The sequence below is a fragment of the Macaca fascicularis genome, chromosome 4, assembly GCF_037993035.2.
Source record: "Macaca fascicularis isolate 582-1 chromosome 4, T2T-MFA8v1.1".
NCBI lineage: Eukaryota > Metazoa > Chordata > Mammalia > Primates > Cercopithecidae > Macaca > Macaca fascicularis.
Window position 1 is genome coordinate 143,212,827 of NC_088378.1, and position 14,468 is coordinate 143,227,294.

At 46.8% G+C, this 14,468-nt stretch overlaps 1 pseudogene; it reads left to right on the forward strand.

Annotated features, from left to right (window-relative positions):
• The first annotated feature begins 10,672 nt into the window (after window positions 1–10,672).
• Window positions 10,673–14,242, forward strand: LOC135970672 (patr class I histocompatibility antigen, B-1 alpha chain-like; annotated as a pseudogene).
• The last annotated feature ends 226 nt before the right edge of the window (window positions 14,243–14,468 follow it).

Here is a 14,468-nt window from a genome sequence, read left to right on the forward strand (position 1 = left end):
TCAGCTCAGCACTGGTGAGACCCACAGCAGCTCAGCTGCACCTTGTGCCATGGAGTTTCTGTGTCCCCCACCAACCCGGGTGGCATCCTCTTGGCCTGCCAGGCAGTGGGAAAGCTTATTTCAGATTCTCATTTTTGCCTGTTTTCATGGATCACCCTTCATGCCACTTGTGATAATTAGGATCCCTTGAGGAGCAGACCCCAATACAGTGGTAAACGTGTAAGGCTTTATTAGGGCAAATACTTGTGAGAGAAATTCATGAGAGAGACAGAAAATGCTGGGAAAGCCATCAGACCACAAAGGAACTCTGAGCCCCAGTGATGCAGAGAGTTCAGGAAGGTCAGTTGGAAGCATCCCAGACCCCGTGCAGGCTAAGGGAAGTTCAGTGAGGGTGGCAGGGAGCTCTGGAGCTTCAGGCAGCCTTCAGAGAAGAAATGTTTCTGCCTTAATTTCTGCCCTGCTTTCCTCAATCATTGACTGGAAAAGACAGGGGGCAGGTGTGGTCTCAGAGCAAATGTGGCAATAGGTTTCAGGATTCAAAAGTTGGGGCCATCACCAATTCTGCTTCCTCTAGCTGAGGGGCTGGGATGTGCATTCTCACGACTGCCACAGTGATCCAGTGGGGAGAGAGGAAAAAGGTTGATGATAAAGAGGAAAAAAAGGTATTAATGGATGAACTGACACCTTTAAGTGGATGAGAAGGGATGACGTTTGGGGCACCAGAAGAAGGACTGGCTCTTTCTGGGAGCAGGATGGTTAACCCACAACAGTCCCCCACGTGGTAAAATGCCTGACATGTGGTGCAGCCGCAAATGCATGAGCAGACAGTGGTGGAATCTGGGAAGTTGTCTTCTAATGTGTTCAGTTTTCTCAGTGAGGTAGGAACCAAGGTCATCAGCCGATGTAAGAATGGGGAAGAAGGGTTGGATATGTGAGCACACAGAGAAGGTGTGTAAGAGTCACCCAGGCCCGGAGGAGGCTGAGGGTGAGCCATGCAGGGAGAGGGTGATTGCTGGCCCTGGTGGGGGATTCCCATGAGGTCTGGGTCGTGAAGATACAGAGAGCAGTCAGTGTGCTGTGTGTTGCTCTCCTGCAGCTCAGGGAGCAGGTGCAGTGTGGGCAGAGGTAGAATCCACCAGCTGTGTAGTTTTGCCAGGTGAGTGTGACAACTCAAGGGAGAGGCAAGGGAGGGATAGAAATTATTTACCATAGAATTCAAAACGGGTAAGGAGGGAGGAGAGGACACCAAGGGTGAGTAACAGGAGTAGATGGCAGGATCACTAGATTGGGAAACTCGGTGGGGTGGAAGGATTGTTGGAATTGATGTACTGCAGAACGGACTTCAAGCCTGGAATGCAGGCACATAGGCAATGAGTAGTCACTGATATTACATCACAGCATATGAAAAAAATGATAGCATCTGTGTCCTCAGAGCCTGTGGCCACCTTGCATGGGATGAGTGGAAAGATGGCCAGAAGGGGGGAAGTGCGACATTGAGAGCATGGAAGGGTTGGGGTTCTTGGGCATGATGAGGCCTAGGGGATGACAAGGGCACGAGATTCAGGCAGAGAGAGGAGAACGTCAAGGAAGAGAGGAGAAGGTCAGGGAAGAGAGGAGAAGGTCAGGGAAGAGAGGAGAAGGTCAGGGAAGAGAGGAGAAGGTCAGGGAAGAGAGGAGAAGGTCAGGGAAGAGAGGAGTTCCAGGATCTGAGAGGCCAGGGAGAGAGGGCATCTTCTCTGCTGTATGGGTGTCTATTGCTGCCATAGCCATACAAATTACCACAAACCAAGTGGCTTTAAACAGCACCTAATTATCATGTCACAGTCGTGTCGGTTGCAAGTCCACACAGTCTCACAGGGCTAATATCAACGTATGGGCAGGTCTGCGTTCTTTCTTTGAGACTCTGGGGAAGAATCCACTTCCAAGCTCATTCAGGTTCTTGTCTGAATTCACTTCCTTGCAGATAGAACAGAGGTTTCCACTTCCTTGTTAAGAGCCAACCTTAGAGGGTATCCTTAAAAGAAGACAAAAGACAGCCCACTGAACTACAGTTGTCACCAGAGAAGTTTGGACAGTGTGTGCCCAGAGACCACCTGGTAAGAAGAGGATTCTGCTCCTCTCCAGGCCCAGGTAATAGACCCTCATTCCCAGGAGGAGGCATGGCTACTTTCACACAATGAGGGCAGAAGTGTATGTGGAAACCAGACATCCACCTGGGGCCTTCTGGTTCCCCTTGCCTCATTTTACGTGTGAGCAGAATCATCCAGCAATTCAGCCCGAGATGACTTGATTTCAAAGGGCCCAGACCGGTCAGGGCAGAAGGTTTGAGTCACACTCCTGGGTAATCTCCCAAGGCCCTGCTCCTGTGCTCTGACACCCTCAGTAGCATTGGTGCTGAGGCTCTGCTTCCCATGGGCTGTTCCCAACCAGTGACGGGTCATACCAGTGACACTAAGGCAGGACATTCCTGGGAGACAGGGGAGTCCTCTGATGACCAACTGTACCTCGAGGACTCCTCTATGGCCTTGCTTAACTCTCCTTAGATTGCCTGTGGTCTAGGACATGTCCAGGAGACCTTCTCTCCTTCTGTCCATCACGGGGGGATCACACTCGCATCTTGGTCTGTCGCCTTTCTCAGGGTAACCTGTCTCCCTCACTATATCTTCTGACAGGTGTGTCCCCTATAAAATGCTGTAACTTTAATCCCATGATGGAATTTGCTTTTTGGAGTATCTGGACTGCAAAATCATTTTCATCTGTACACCACTGTACTCTTACTTATTCCAATTTGTAAAATCCTTTTGCTTATTCAACTACTTCTATCTGCATTGGCACCATTTTGCTGGTATTTGTATTATGCTTTTGAGTTTGTCAATGTTCATGGCTTTAAGTAAATTTGGGGGTAGTTGGTTACACAGCAACGGATAACTCATGAAGTCCTCTTATATGTTCATTATTCCATAGAGGTTAACTACATCTATTTTATTTCCTCCCATTTTGATAGTATTACCCATACATAGGATTTCTAGTTTCTCAACACCTATTCTTTTCTTTATTTTAGTTTCTTTTCTCCTTTGCTCCTTCCCCTTCTCCTTCCTTCTGTCCCTCCCTCCCTCTTTTTCTTCTCTATTTCCATTCAACCTCTCACCCTCCCTCTTTCTCACTCCCCTTTCCTTCCCTTTCCCCTTCCTTCTTTTCTTCTTTGACTTTTCCTTCTATTCCTCCTTCTTTCCCTCCTTTCCTCCATTTTTTTCCTTTTTCTTATGAAATTTTCCTAAATATAAAATAACCCTGTATGATTGTGGTATAAGTAAGCATTTTCTGAATCTATGTGCCAAAAGTATAATGCCACGGTATATAAGAAACAAGTAAACAACAAGAAGTTATTAACAGAGTCTGAATGAAAATGCCTGCTGTAATTCTACTGCCAAGACAGTGACTTTTAACTCAATTCCTTCATTGCAGTATTTTGAGAACACCTCATCAAGTATTACACATTTATTGTAAAAGTTTAAATAGCCACAATCACTTTGGAAATCATATTATCATTATCTAGTATGATTAAAGTCCATACAACGTATCATCCAACCAACCCATTCCTAATCATCCACTCTGGGGGGCTTTCTTACCTATGTGCACAGGAGACAGGCACATTAATGTATATGGCAAAAAGTGGAATGAGCCACATATACATCAATAGGAAAGTAGTGAAATTGTGGTATAACCATAAAATGTAAACCTTCAGCAGTAAAAATGAGTGAATGACAGTCTCCCACACCACAGATAACTCCTATATGTAATGTGCATCATGGGAAAATAAATGCAGTAGGAATTTGCTTTACAGGAAACTTAAAAACCAGCAAAACTAACTGATACTTGGCTTGGGCATACACACACACACACACACACACACACATATATACACACACACACACACTTACTGCACAAATCTTTAAAGAAATACAAAAGAATAAAAATCACAGGTTCAGGATGGAGTCTCCTTCTGGGGAAAGTGAATGGGCAGCAGCCCAGGGGAGCTTTACAGGTTCTGTGTTTTACACCAGTGCTGGGCACCCTGCTAGTTACTTGATTGTAATTCCTAAACAGAGTTTTCCAAATTAAAATATACCTGTTTTTTATAGAAATGAAAGAGAAAAGAATTTCAAAGTTCACTACAAGGATCCTTAACAAGAACTACTTACATTTGAAGAAAACCACAGAGAACTGTAAGGAGCCACGTGACAGAGAGGACCAGGATGCCATGAAAATGGCCTTGGCTAAAAATAGGCCATTGGATCCTTGGCTCACTGGCATCTCTCTAGGTTTTCAATTATACAATGTTCAATTTGCTGTGTAAGGTAATTCCACCTTGCAAAGGATCTGATGTTACATTTTACCACACATGAAACTGAATTAAACTTTTATGGAATTGGAAATGCACATCATTCATCAAAACAAATGAAACAAGAGTAGGAAGGAATACCCAGTGATAGAATAGCAAATATGAATGGAAAACAGAATAGGACTGCTAAAAAGAAAAAAAAAATTTGGAAGCACATAATAGAGTGCTATATAGAATCATAGTGGTGTCCAAATCACTTCTATCACATCTCATTGAATACCACAAAAAAAGATGTTAAGTTTATTATAGAATGCCCACCGAATAGCCAGTTTTTGAGGAAAAAAAAACTTGTTTCTCAATTCGAGCTAACCACTTCAGGCTACGGCATCAAACCAAAGTTACTGGCATCGTGTTAAGCTAGATGGGCTGAATAAAGTATAAGATTCACATTTTTGTAAGTGAAAAGCGATGTGATTAGGCAATTTTTTTCTAAGTGAATGCAACTTTATTAGAGAAGTAAAGAAACAAAAGAACAGCTACTCCATAGAGCAGAGGTTTTGCTTTTGTTTTTGTTTTTGTTTGTTTTTTAAGTGCAGGCAAATGTTTAGTGAAGATGATATGTCAATAAGAAAATTGGTGCTTGGGGCATATTTCCAGTAACTTTGAGACATCTTAGACAAAATGAAGACTTATTTGAAAGGTGTTAGTTTTAAGGGACTGAAGTCTTGGAACTATTTGATCTAGTTACTCTATGTTCTCAACTGTGTTAACTCATTGAAGAGAACATTGTTATTTAATAACAATGGTATTGGCAGGAAAAACTGAGATACTGTTGTATCTCCTTACTCTGTCTCCAACTGTGTTTCCCTCAGCGCCCAAAGCTCTGTGATTTCTCAAACTTTTAATCATGAATTTAAAAAGAGAATTTTATCATGGAATTAGAAACAAACTATTTTAAAATTCATGTGGATCCAAAAAGAGCTTGGATAGCCAGAAGAATCCTAAGCAAAAAGAAAAAGCTGGAGGCATCAGGCTACCCGACTTAAAACTATACTACAAGGTTACAAAAACAGGCACATAAACCAATGGGACAGAATAGAGAACTCAGAAAAGAGACTGCACATCTACAACCATTTGATCTTCAACAAACCTGACAAAAACAAGCAACAGGGAAAGGATTCCCTATTTAATAAATGATGCTGGGAGAACAGGCTAGCCATATGCAGAAAATTGAAACTGGACCCCCTCCTTACATTTTACACAAAAGTTAACTCAAGATGGATTAAAGACTTAAACGTAAAATCCAAAACTAGAAAAACCCTGGAAGAAAATCTAGGCAATACCATTCCGGACATAGGGATGGGCAAAGATTTCACGATGAAATCACCAAAAGCATCTGCCACAAAAGCAAAACTTGACAAATGGGATCTAATTAAACAAAAGAGCTTCTGCACAGCAAAAAAAACTATCATCAGAGCAAACAGACATCCTATGGATGGGAGAAAATTTGTGCAATCTACTCATCTGACAAAGTTCTAATATTCAGAATCTACAAAGAACTTAAGCAAATTTACACGAAAAAAACAACTTCATTAAAAAGTGGACAAAGGACCTGAACAGACACTTCTCAGAGGTAGACGCACATGTGCCCAACAAAAATATGAAAAAAAGGTCAACATCACGGATCATTACAGAAATGCAAATCAAAACCACAAATGAGATACCATCTCATGCCAGTCAGAATGGCAATTATTAAAAAGTCAAGAAACAACAGATGCTGGCGAGGTTGCAGAGAAACAGGAATGCTTTTACACTGTTAGAGGAAAATAAATCGGTTAATCCACTGTGGAAGACAGTGTGGCAATTCCTCAAAGATTTAGAACCAGAAATACCATTTGACCCAGCAATCCCAATACAGGATATATACCCAAAGGAATATAAATCATTCTATTATAAAGATATATGCATGTTTACACTCATTGCAGCACTATTCACAGTGGAATAGTGAATAGTCTTCAGTGAAGACATGGAATCAACCCAAATGCCCATCAATGATGGACTGGATAAAGAAAATATGGTACACATACACCATGGAATATTATGCAGCCATAAAAAGGAATGAGATCAAGTCCTTTTCAAGGATATGGATGAGCTGGAAGCCATTATCCTCAGGAAACTCACACAGGATCAGAAAACCAAACAACACATGTTCTCTTTTATAATTGGGAACTGAGCAATGAAAACACATGGACACAGTGAGAGGAACAACACACACTGGGGCCTGTTGGGAGAGGGCAGTGGTTGGGAGGATCATTAGCAAAAACAGCTAATGCATGCCAGGGTTAATGCCTAGGTGATGAGTTGATACGTGCAGCAAACCACCATGGCACACGTTTACCTATGTAACAAACCTGCACATCCTGCACATATACCCTGGAACTTAAAATACAATTCAATTAAAAGACAAGCTTAAAGAGTTAATGAAAAATAATTAGATAATAGAAGTCTTTGATTTTGAAAAACCAGAAACAATAGTTTTAATTTTGCTTTTAACATATATTCAAATCGTTTGATACTGTTCCCTTCCAGAGGTGCAGCTTAATTCCCCCTCTTGAGTGTGGCTTGGACTTAATGAGGCACTTCTGATATGGACTGGCTCTGTGTTCCCACCCAAATCTCATCTTGAATTGTCATTCGAATTGTAATCCCTATCTGTTGGGGGAGGGACCACATGGGAGGTGATTGGATCATGGGGACAGTTCCCCCATGCTGTTCTCATGATACTGAGGGAATTCTCATGAGATGTGATGGTTCTATAAGGGGCATTTCCCTGCTTCATTCTGCATTTCTCTCTCCTGCCACCATGTGAAGAAGGACATGTTTGCTTCCACTTCTGCCATGGCTCTAAGTTTCCTGGGGCAGGCTCCTCAGCAATGCAGAACTGTGAGTCAGTTAAACCTCTTTCCTTTGTAAATCACCCAATCTCAGGTATTTCTTTATAGCAGTGTGAGAATGGACTAATACAACTTCTAACTTATAGAATAATGCTGACATAACAGTTTGTGACGTTGGGTGTAGAACATAAAACTCACTGCAGCTTCCACCTTCTCTCTCTCTCTGTCTCTGGGATCATGAGCTCTGGGGGAAGCCAGCTGCTGTGCCATAAGCAGCCCTGCAGGAAGGTGCATGTGACTGAGAACTGAGGCCTTCTGGGACTAGATAACAAGGAACCAGGCCTTTTCCAACAGCCATGTGACTGATCCATCTTTCTTATGAATCCTCAGCCCCAGTGAAGTCCTCAGATGATGCAGCCCTTGACTGACAACTGGACTGCAACCTTGTGAGAGGTTCTGAGCCAGAAGCACTCAGGGAAACTTCTCTTGGATTCTTAACCATTGGAAACTGTGGGAGATGATGAATATTTGTTGTTTTGAGCTAAGTGTTACATAATTTGTTACTCAATCGTAAATAAATAATACATTTTCACAAGAGAGGATGTATTATTACACGTTAAATTGCATTTGCTCCAAATGTATCATCATTATCATTATTATTTTCGAGACAAGGTTTCACTCTGTAACCCAGGCTGGAGTGCGGTGGCATGATCACCATGCACTGCAGTGTCGACCTCCTGGGCTCAAGGGACCCTCTGATCTCAGCCTCCTGAGTAGCTGGGACTACAGGCATGAACCACCATGCCTGACTAATTTTCTAATTTTTTTGTAGAGATGGGGGTTTTGCCCAGGCTGATCTTGAACTTCTGGAGTCAACAAATCTGCCTTCCACAGTGCTAGGATAGCAGGCGTGAGCCACCACATATGGCCTAAAGTAATTATAAGACATTAAACATGTAATTTAGTTTTAAAAAGTAAGGAGAATTTCCATGGCCGAAGAGGATGTAGTTTAATATCGTTCACAATGATCACTTTACTTGAACTTCAATTTCCTACTGTGTCTCAATTAAACAGAAAAGGAAGATCCAGCCCTTGCTGGGCTGATTCTATGATGGCCCCAACAGCCAGCTCCTGGTCATTCACCTTCCCCCAGTGATTCAACCAACTCTAATGTAGGTGCTGCTGTGAAGGGATTTAGCAGGTATAAATATGGGGCTCAATTAGTTGACTTTAGGCTGGGTTTCTCCTGCTTGGACTGTCCTAATCAGGTGAGCCCTTGAAAGGACTGGGTTCTTCCAGAGCATAGAGAAACACAGTGTGAGAGGGATTCAGCATGAGGGGTTTCCTCCACCATGGGCTTTGAAAATGAAGAGGCTATGGGCCGGGTGCGGTGGTTCACGCCTGTCATCCCAGCCCTTTGGGAGGCTGAGGCAGGCAGATCAAGAGGTCAGGAGATCGAGACCATCCTGACTAACACGGTGAAACCCTGTCTCTACTAAAAATACAAAAAAAAAAAAAAAAAAAAAAAATTAGCCGAGCGTACTGGCGGGCGCCTGTAGTCTCAGCTACTTGGGAGGGTGAGACAGGAGAATGGCGTGAACCAGGGAGGTGGAGCTTGCAGTGAGCTGAGATTGCACCACTGCGCTCCAGCCTGGGCTACAGAGCGAGACTCTGCCCAAAAAAAAAAAAAAAAAAAAAAAGAGGGGGCGCTGTGTAGGAAAGAACGCTGGTGAGCACCAGGAATTGAGCGCAGCCCTTCACGTTCTCTACATTGACAACCAGCAAGGAACAGGGACTTTAGTCTTACAACTGTAAAAAACTGCATTCTGCCACCTCTCTATAAACCTGAAGGAGGATTCCAAATGAAAACACAGCTTTTGGAAGCCCAGAACAGAGATTCTATCCACATCTTGCCCAGATTTCTGACCAAAGAACTAGAAGTAGATAAATGGGTGTTGTTTTGCCAGGGGTGGTAGTACATGAATGAATTGATGAATTGATATGCACACTAGTTACATAAAATAAAATCTTTCTGAACTTTTTCAGTGTTTTACACTTCATAATTATCTGAGATGCAATTTAATACACTCATATTTCATTCATTAAGTCAATAAAAATTAATTTAGTGCCTATGATGAACCAGGTATCCCTTCCTATGCTCACGTGCCTGACACTCCAGAAGTTTCACAAGACCGAGGTGGAGACACCGGAGTGTTTTAGATGGAGAAATGACACACTCTGACTGACAGGAGCAGGACCACTGTGAAGACAACAGTCACGTAGCAGGTCATGGGACAGTGCTAGTGTCACAATTCACAAGTGACAGTGCGGTGGGGACTAAAGGGAGAGGAGGGTCTGAAGGATGAGAGGGACTGAAGGAAGGGTTGGAGAAGCAGGCGCGGAGGAAAAGGACCAGAGGAAAGAATTCGAAAGCAGCAGAATTCTTAGGTTTCAATACATTGTTTTATGGATTTTAATATATCCATCTACAGAGCCTAGCAGGGTGTCCTTGGCAGTTGGCCTTTAATACGTTATGTGGGTCTGCCTAAAAACTAATTGCTTTTATGTTAATCAGGTTTTAAAAATACTAAGTGTTCCTATAAAATATACACAACACTTAGAAATGGATACTTCCTAAACACAGGCAGTGCATGAGCACTGGTGAGGGGCATTGTGACTGCATTGAACAGTTGCAACTGTGAGGTGAATAGTCTGTACTGTTTGCGGACATATAGTCTGCAAACTATATGTCTCCTGGTTGCAACATATAGTAACACAGTGTGCTAGTTTATACTGAGGAAATATCCTGGACTCACACAGAAACTCAGAGCTATAGAATGATGGTACATTTAAAATACGACAAGCGGGAGTCACAGATACATTGTTTGCGAAAGTGAAATTTAGGAGCTTTGTGAGTCCTGTTGTAACGCTTTTGGACACATTTATAAATCAAGGGGCCAAAGTCACATTTTTTACCGATTAGATTCCTGATCATTCGGGGGTTACCAAGATTCTACTACCCAATGTATTTAATAAACAAAGAGCAAACTGATCTCTATTCTGTCTCATGCACTCAGGCGCAACTTTTCCAGATTTAAAAAAAACAACAACAACCAAAAAAAAAAAAAGTCTCCATACCTTCATTCCCAGAGTAAGCTCAGTCTCTGGCACAAAGCTCCGTGGGGTGAGTTTTCTTCTAGAAGACTGCAAGGGGATAGGTAAGGAGTGGGAGGCAGGGAGTCCAGTTCAGGGATGGAGATTCCGGGATGAAAAGTGAAGGGAGAGTGACGCGGCCCATGCCCAGGGGTTCTCCCTGGTTTCTCAGACAGCTCCTGGGCCAAGACTCAGGGAAACAGTGAGACAGAGCGCTTGGCACAAGAGGAGCGGGGTCAGGGCGAAGTCCCAGGGCCCCAGGTGTGGTTCTCAGGGACTCAGGCCCCGAAGGCGGTGTATGGATTGTGGAGACCCAGCGTTGCGGATTCCCCATCTCCGCAGTTTCTCTTCTTCTGACAACCTGCGTCGTGTCCTTCTTCCGGAATACTCACGACGCGGACCCCGTTCTCACTCCCATTGGGTGTCGGGTTTCTAGAGACGCCAATCAGCGTCGACACAGTCCCGGTTCTAAAGCCCCCACTCACCCACCAGGACTCAGATTCTCCGCAGACGCCGAGGATGGCGGTCATGGCGCCCCGAACCCTCCTCCTGGTGCTCTCAGGGGTCCTGGCCCTGACCCAGACCCAGGCGGGTGAGTGCGGGGTCGGGAGGGAAACGCCCTCTGCGGGGAGGAGGGGAGGGCCCGCCCGGCCGGGGCGCAGGACCCGGGGAGCCGCGCGGGGAGGAGGGTCGGGCGGGTCTCAGTCTCTCCTCGCCCCCAGGCTCTCACTCCATGAGGTATTTCTACACCGCCGTGTCCCGGCCCGGCCGTCGGGAGCCCCTCTTCATCGCCGTGGGCTACGTGGACGACACGCAGTTCGTGCGGTTCGACAGCGACGCCGAGAGTCCGAGGATGGAGCCGCGGGCGCCGTGGGTGGAGCAGGAGGGCCCGGAGTATTGGGACCGGGAGACACAGAACATGAAGACCGCGACACAGACCTACCGAGGGAACCTGCGGACCGCGCTCCGCTACTACAACCAGAGCGAGGGGGGTGAGTGACCCCGGCCCGGGGCGCAGGTCACGACCCCTCCACATCCCCCACGGACGGCCCGGGTGGCCCCGAGTCTCTGGGTCCCAGATCCATCCCGAAGCCGCGGGACCCGGGGACCCTTGACCCGGGAGAGCCCCAGGCGCCTTTACCCGATTTCCTTTTTAGTTTGGGCCAAAATCCCCGCGGGTTGGTCGGGGCGGGGCGGGGCTCCGGGGACGGGCTGACCGCGGGGGCGGGGCCAGGGTCTCACACCATCCAGAAGATGTACGGCTGCGACCTGGGGCCCGACGGGCGCCTCCTCCGCGGGTATGAACAGTTCGCCTACGACGGCAGGGATTACATCATCCTGAACGAGGACCTGCGCTCCTGGACCGCCGCGGACATGGCGGCTCAGTTCACCCAGCGGAAGTGGGAGGCGGCCCGTGCGGCGGAGCAGCACAGAGCCTACCTGGAGGGCGAGTGCCTGGAGTGGCTCCGCAGATACCTGGAGAACGGGAAGGAGACGCTGCAGCGCGCGGGTACCAGGGGCCACGGGGCGCCTCCCTGATCTCCTGTGGATCTCCCGGGCTGGCCTCCCACAAGGAGGGGAGACAAATGGGACCAACACTAGAATATCGCCCTCCCTCTGGTCCTGAGGGAGAGGAATCCTCCTGGGATTCCAGATCCTGTACCAGAGAGTGACTCTGAGGTTCCGCCCTGCTCTCTGACACAATTAAGGATAAAATCTCTGAAGGAATGAAGGGAAGACGATCCCTCGAATACTGATCAGGGGTTTCATTTGACACCGGCAGCAGCCTTGGGCCCCGTGACTTTTTCTCTCAGGCCCTGTTCTCTGCTTCACACTCAGTGTGTGTGGGGGTCTGAGTCCAGCTCCTCTGAGTCCCTCAGCCTCCACTCAGGTCAGGACCAGAAGTCACTGTTCCTTCCTCAGGGAATAGAATTTTCCACGGAATAGGAGATTCTCCCAGGTGCCTGTGTCCAGGATAGTGTCTGGGTTATGTGCTCCCTTCCTCACCCCAGGTGTCCTGTTCATTCTCAAGATGGCCACATGTGTACTGGTAGACTGTCCCATGACAGATGCAAAATGACTGAATTTTCTGACTCTTCCCATCAGACCCCCCCAAGACACATGTGACCCACCACCCCGTCTCTGACTACGAGGCCACCCTGAGGTGCTGGGCCCTGGGCTTCTACCCTGCGGAGATCACACTGACCTGGCAGCGGGATGGAGAGGAACAAACTGAAGACACAGAGCTCGTGGAGACCAGGCCTACAGGGGATGGAACCTTCCAGAAGTGGGCGGCTGTGGTGGTGCCTTCTGGAGAGGAGCAGAGATACACCTGTCATGTGCAGCATGAGGGTCTGCCCAAGCTCCTCACCTTGAGATTCGGTGAAGAGGGAGATGGGGGTGTCATGTCTTTTAGGGAAAGCCGGAGCCTCTCTAGAGACCTTTAGCAGGGTCAGGACCACTCACCTTACCGTCTTTTCCCAGAGCCGTTTTCCCAGTCCACCATCCCCATCGTGGGCATCATTGCTGGCCTGGTTCTGCTTGGAACTGTGGTCACTGGAGCTGTGGTTGCTGCTGTGATGTGGAGGAGGAAGAGCTCAGGTGAGGAAGGGGTGAGGAGTGGGGTCTGGGATTTCTTGTCTCACTGAGGGTTTCAAGCCCCAGGTAGAAGTGTACCCTGTCTGGTTACTGGGAAGCACCATCCACACTCATGGGCTGACCCAGCCTGGGCCCTGTGTGCCAGCACCTACTCTTTGGTAAAGCACCTGTTACAATGAAGGACAGATAGATCACCTTGATTATGGTGAAGGGACCTGATCCCAGCAGTCACAAGTCACAAGGGAAGGTCCCTGCTGAGGACAGACCTCAGGAGGGCAGTTGGTCCAGGACCCACACCTGCTTTCTTCATGTTTCCTGATCCTGCCCTGGGTCTGCAATCACACATTTCTGGAAACTTCTCTGGGGTCCAAGACTAGGAGATTCCTGTAGGACCTTATGGCCCTGACTCCTTTCTGATATCTCACAGGACATTTTCTTCCCATAGATAGATAAGGAGGGAGCTACTCTCAGGCTGCAAGTAAGTATGAAGGAGGCTGATCCCTGAGATCCTTGGGATATTGTGGTGGGGAGCCCATGGGGGAGCTCACTAACCCCACAGTTCCTCCTCTAGCCACATCTCCAGAGGGATCTGACCAGGTCCTGTTTTTGTTCTACTCCAGGCAGTGACAGTGCCCAAGGTTCTGATGTGTCTCTCACAGCTTTAAAGGTGAGACCCTGGGGGGCCTGATGTGTGTGGGGTGTTGGGGGGAACAGTGGACGCAGCTGTGCTGTGGGGTTTCTTTGACTTGGATGTATTGAGCATGTGATGGGCTGTTTAAAGTGTCACTCCTCACTGTGACGGATGTGAATTTTTTCATGAATATGTTTTCTATAGAGTGAGACAGCTGCCTTGTGTGGGACTGCGAGGCAAGATTTGTTCACGCCTTCTCTTTGTGACTTGAAGAACCCTGACTTTCTTTCTGCAGAGGCACCTGAATGTGTCTGTGTTCCTGTAGGCATAATGTGAGGAGGTGGGGAGAACACCCCACCCCCGTGTCCACCATGACCCTCTTCCCCACGCTGACCTGTGTTCCCTCCCCATTTATCTTTCCTGTTCCAGGGAGGTGGGGCTGGGGTGTCTCTATCACTGTCTCAACTTCATGGTGCACTGAGCTGTATCTTCTTCCTTCCCTATTACAATTAGAACCTGAGTATAAATTTACTTTTTCACATTCTTGCCATGAGACGTTGATGAGTTAATTAAAGGAGAAGATTCCTGACATTTGAGAGACAAAATAAATGGAAGACATGAGAACCTTCCAGAGTCCACGTGTTTCTTATGCTGAATTGTTGCAGGGGAGGCGAGTAGATGGGGCTGTGCCCAGTTTGTGTTCCGGCCACCACGGGCTTTATGTGGTCACTGCTTGGCTGGATCATCTTTGCTCCCTTATTGTCCTTGGCCCTTCAGTAGAACCTTGTCCCACCAAGACCTGTGATCACAGGGAGTTGGATGTCACCTAGGGTGGTCCCTATATACAAAT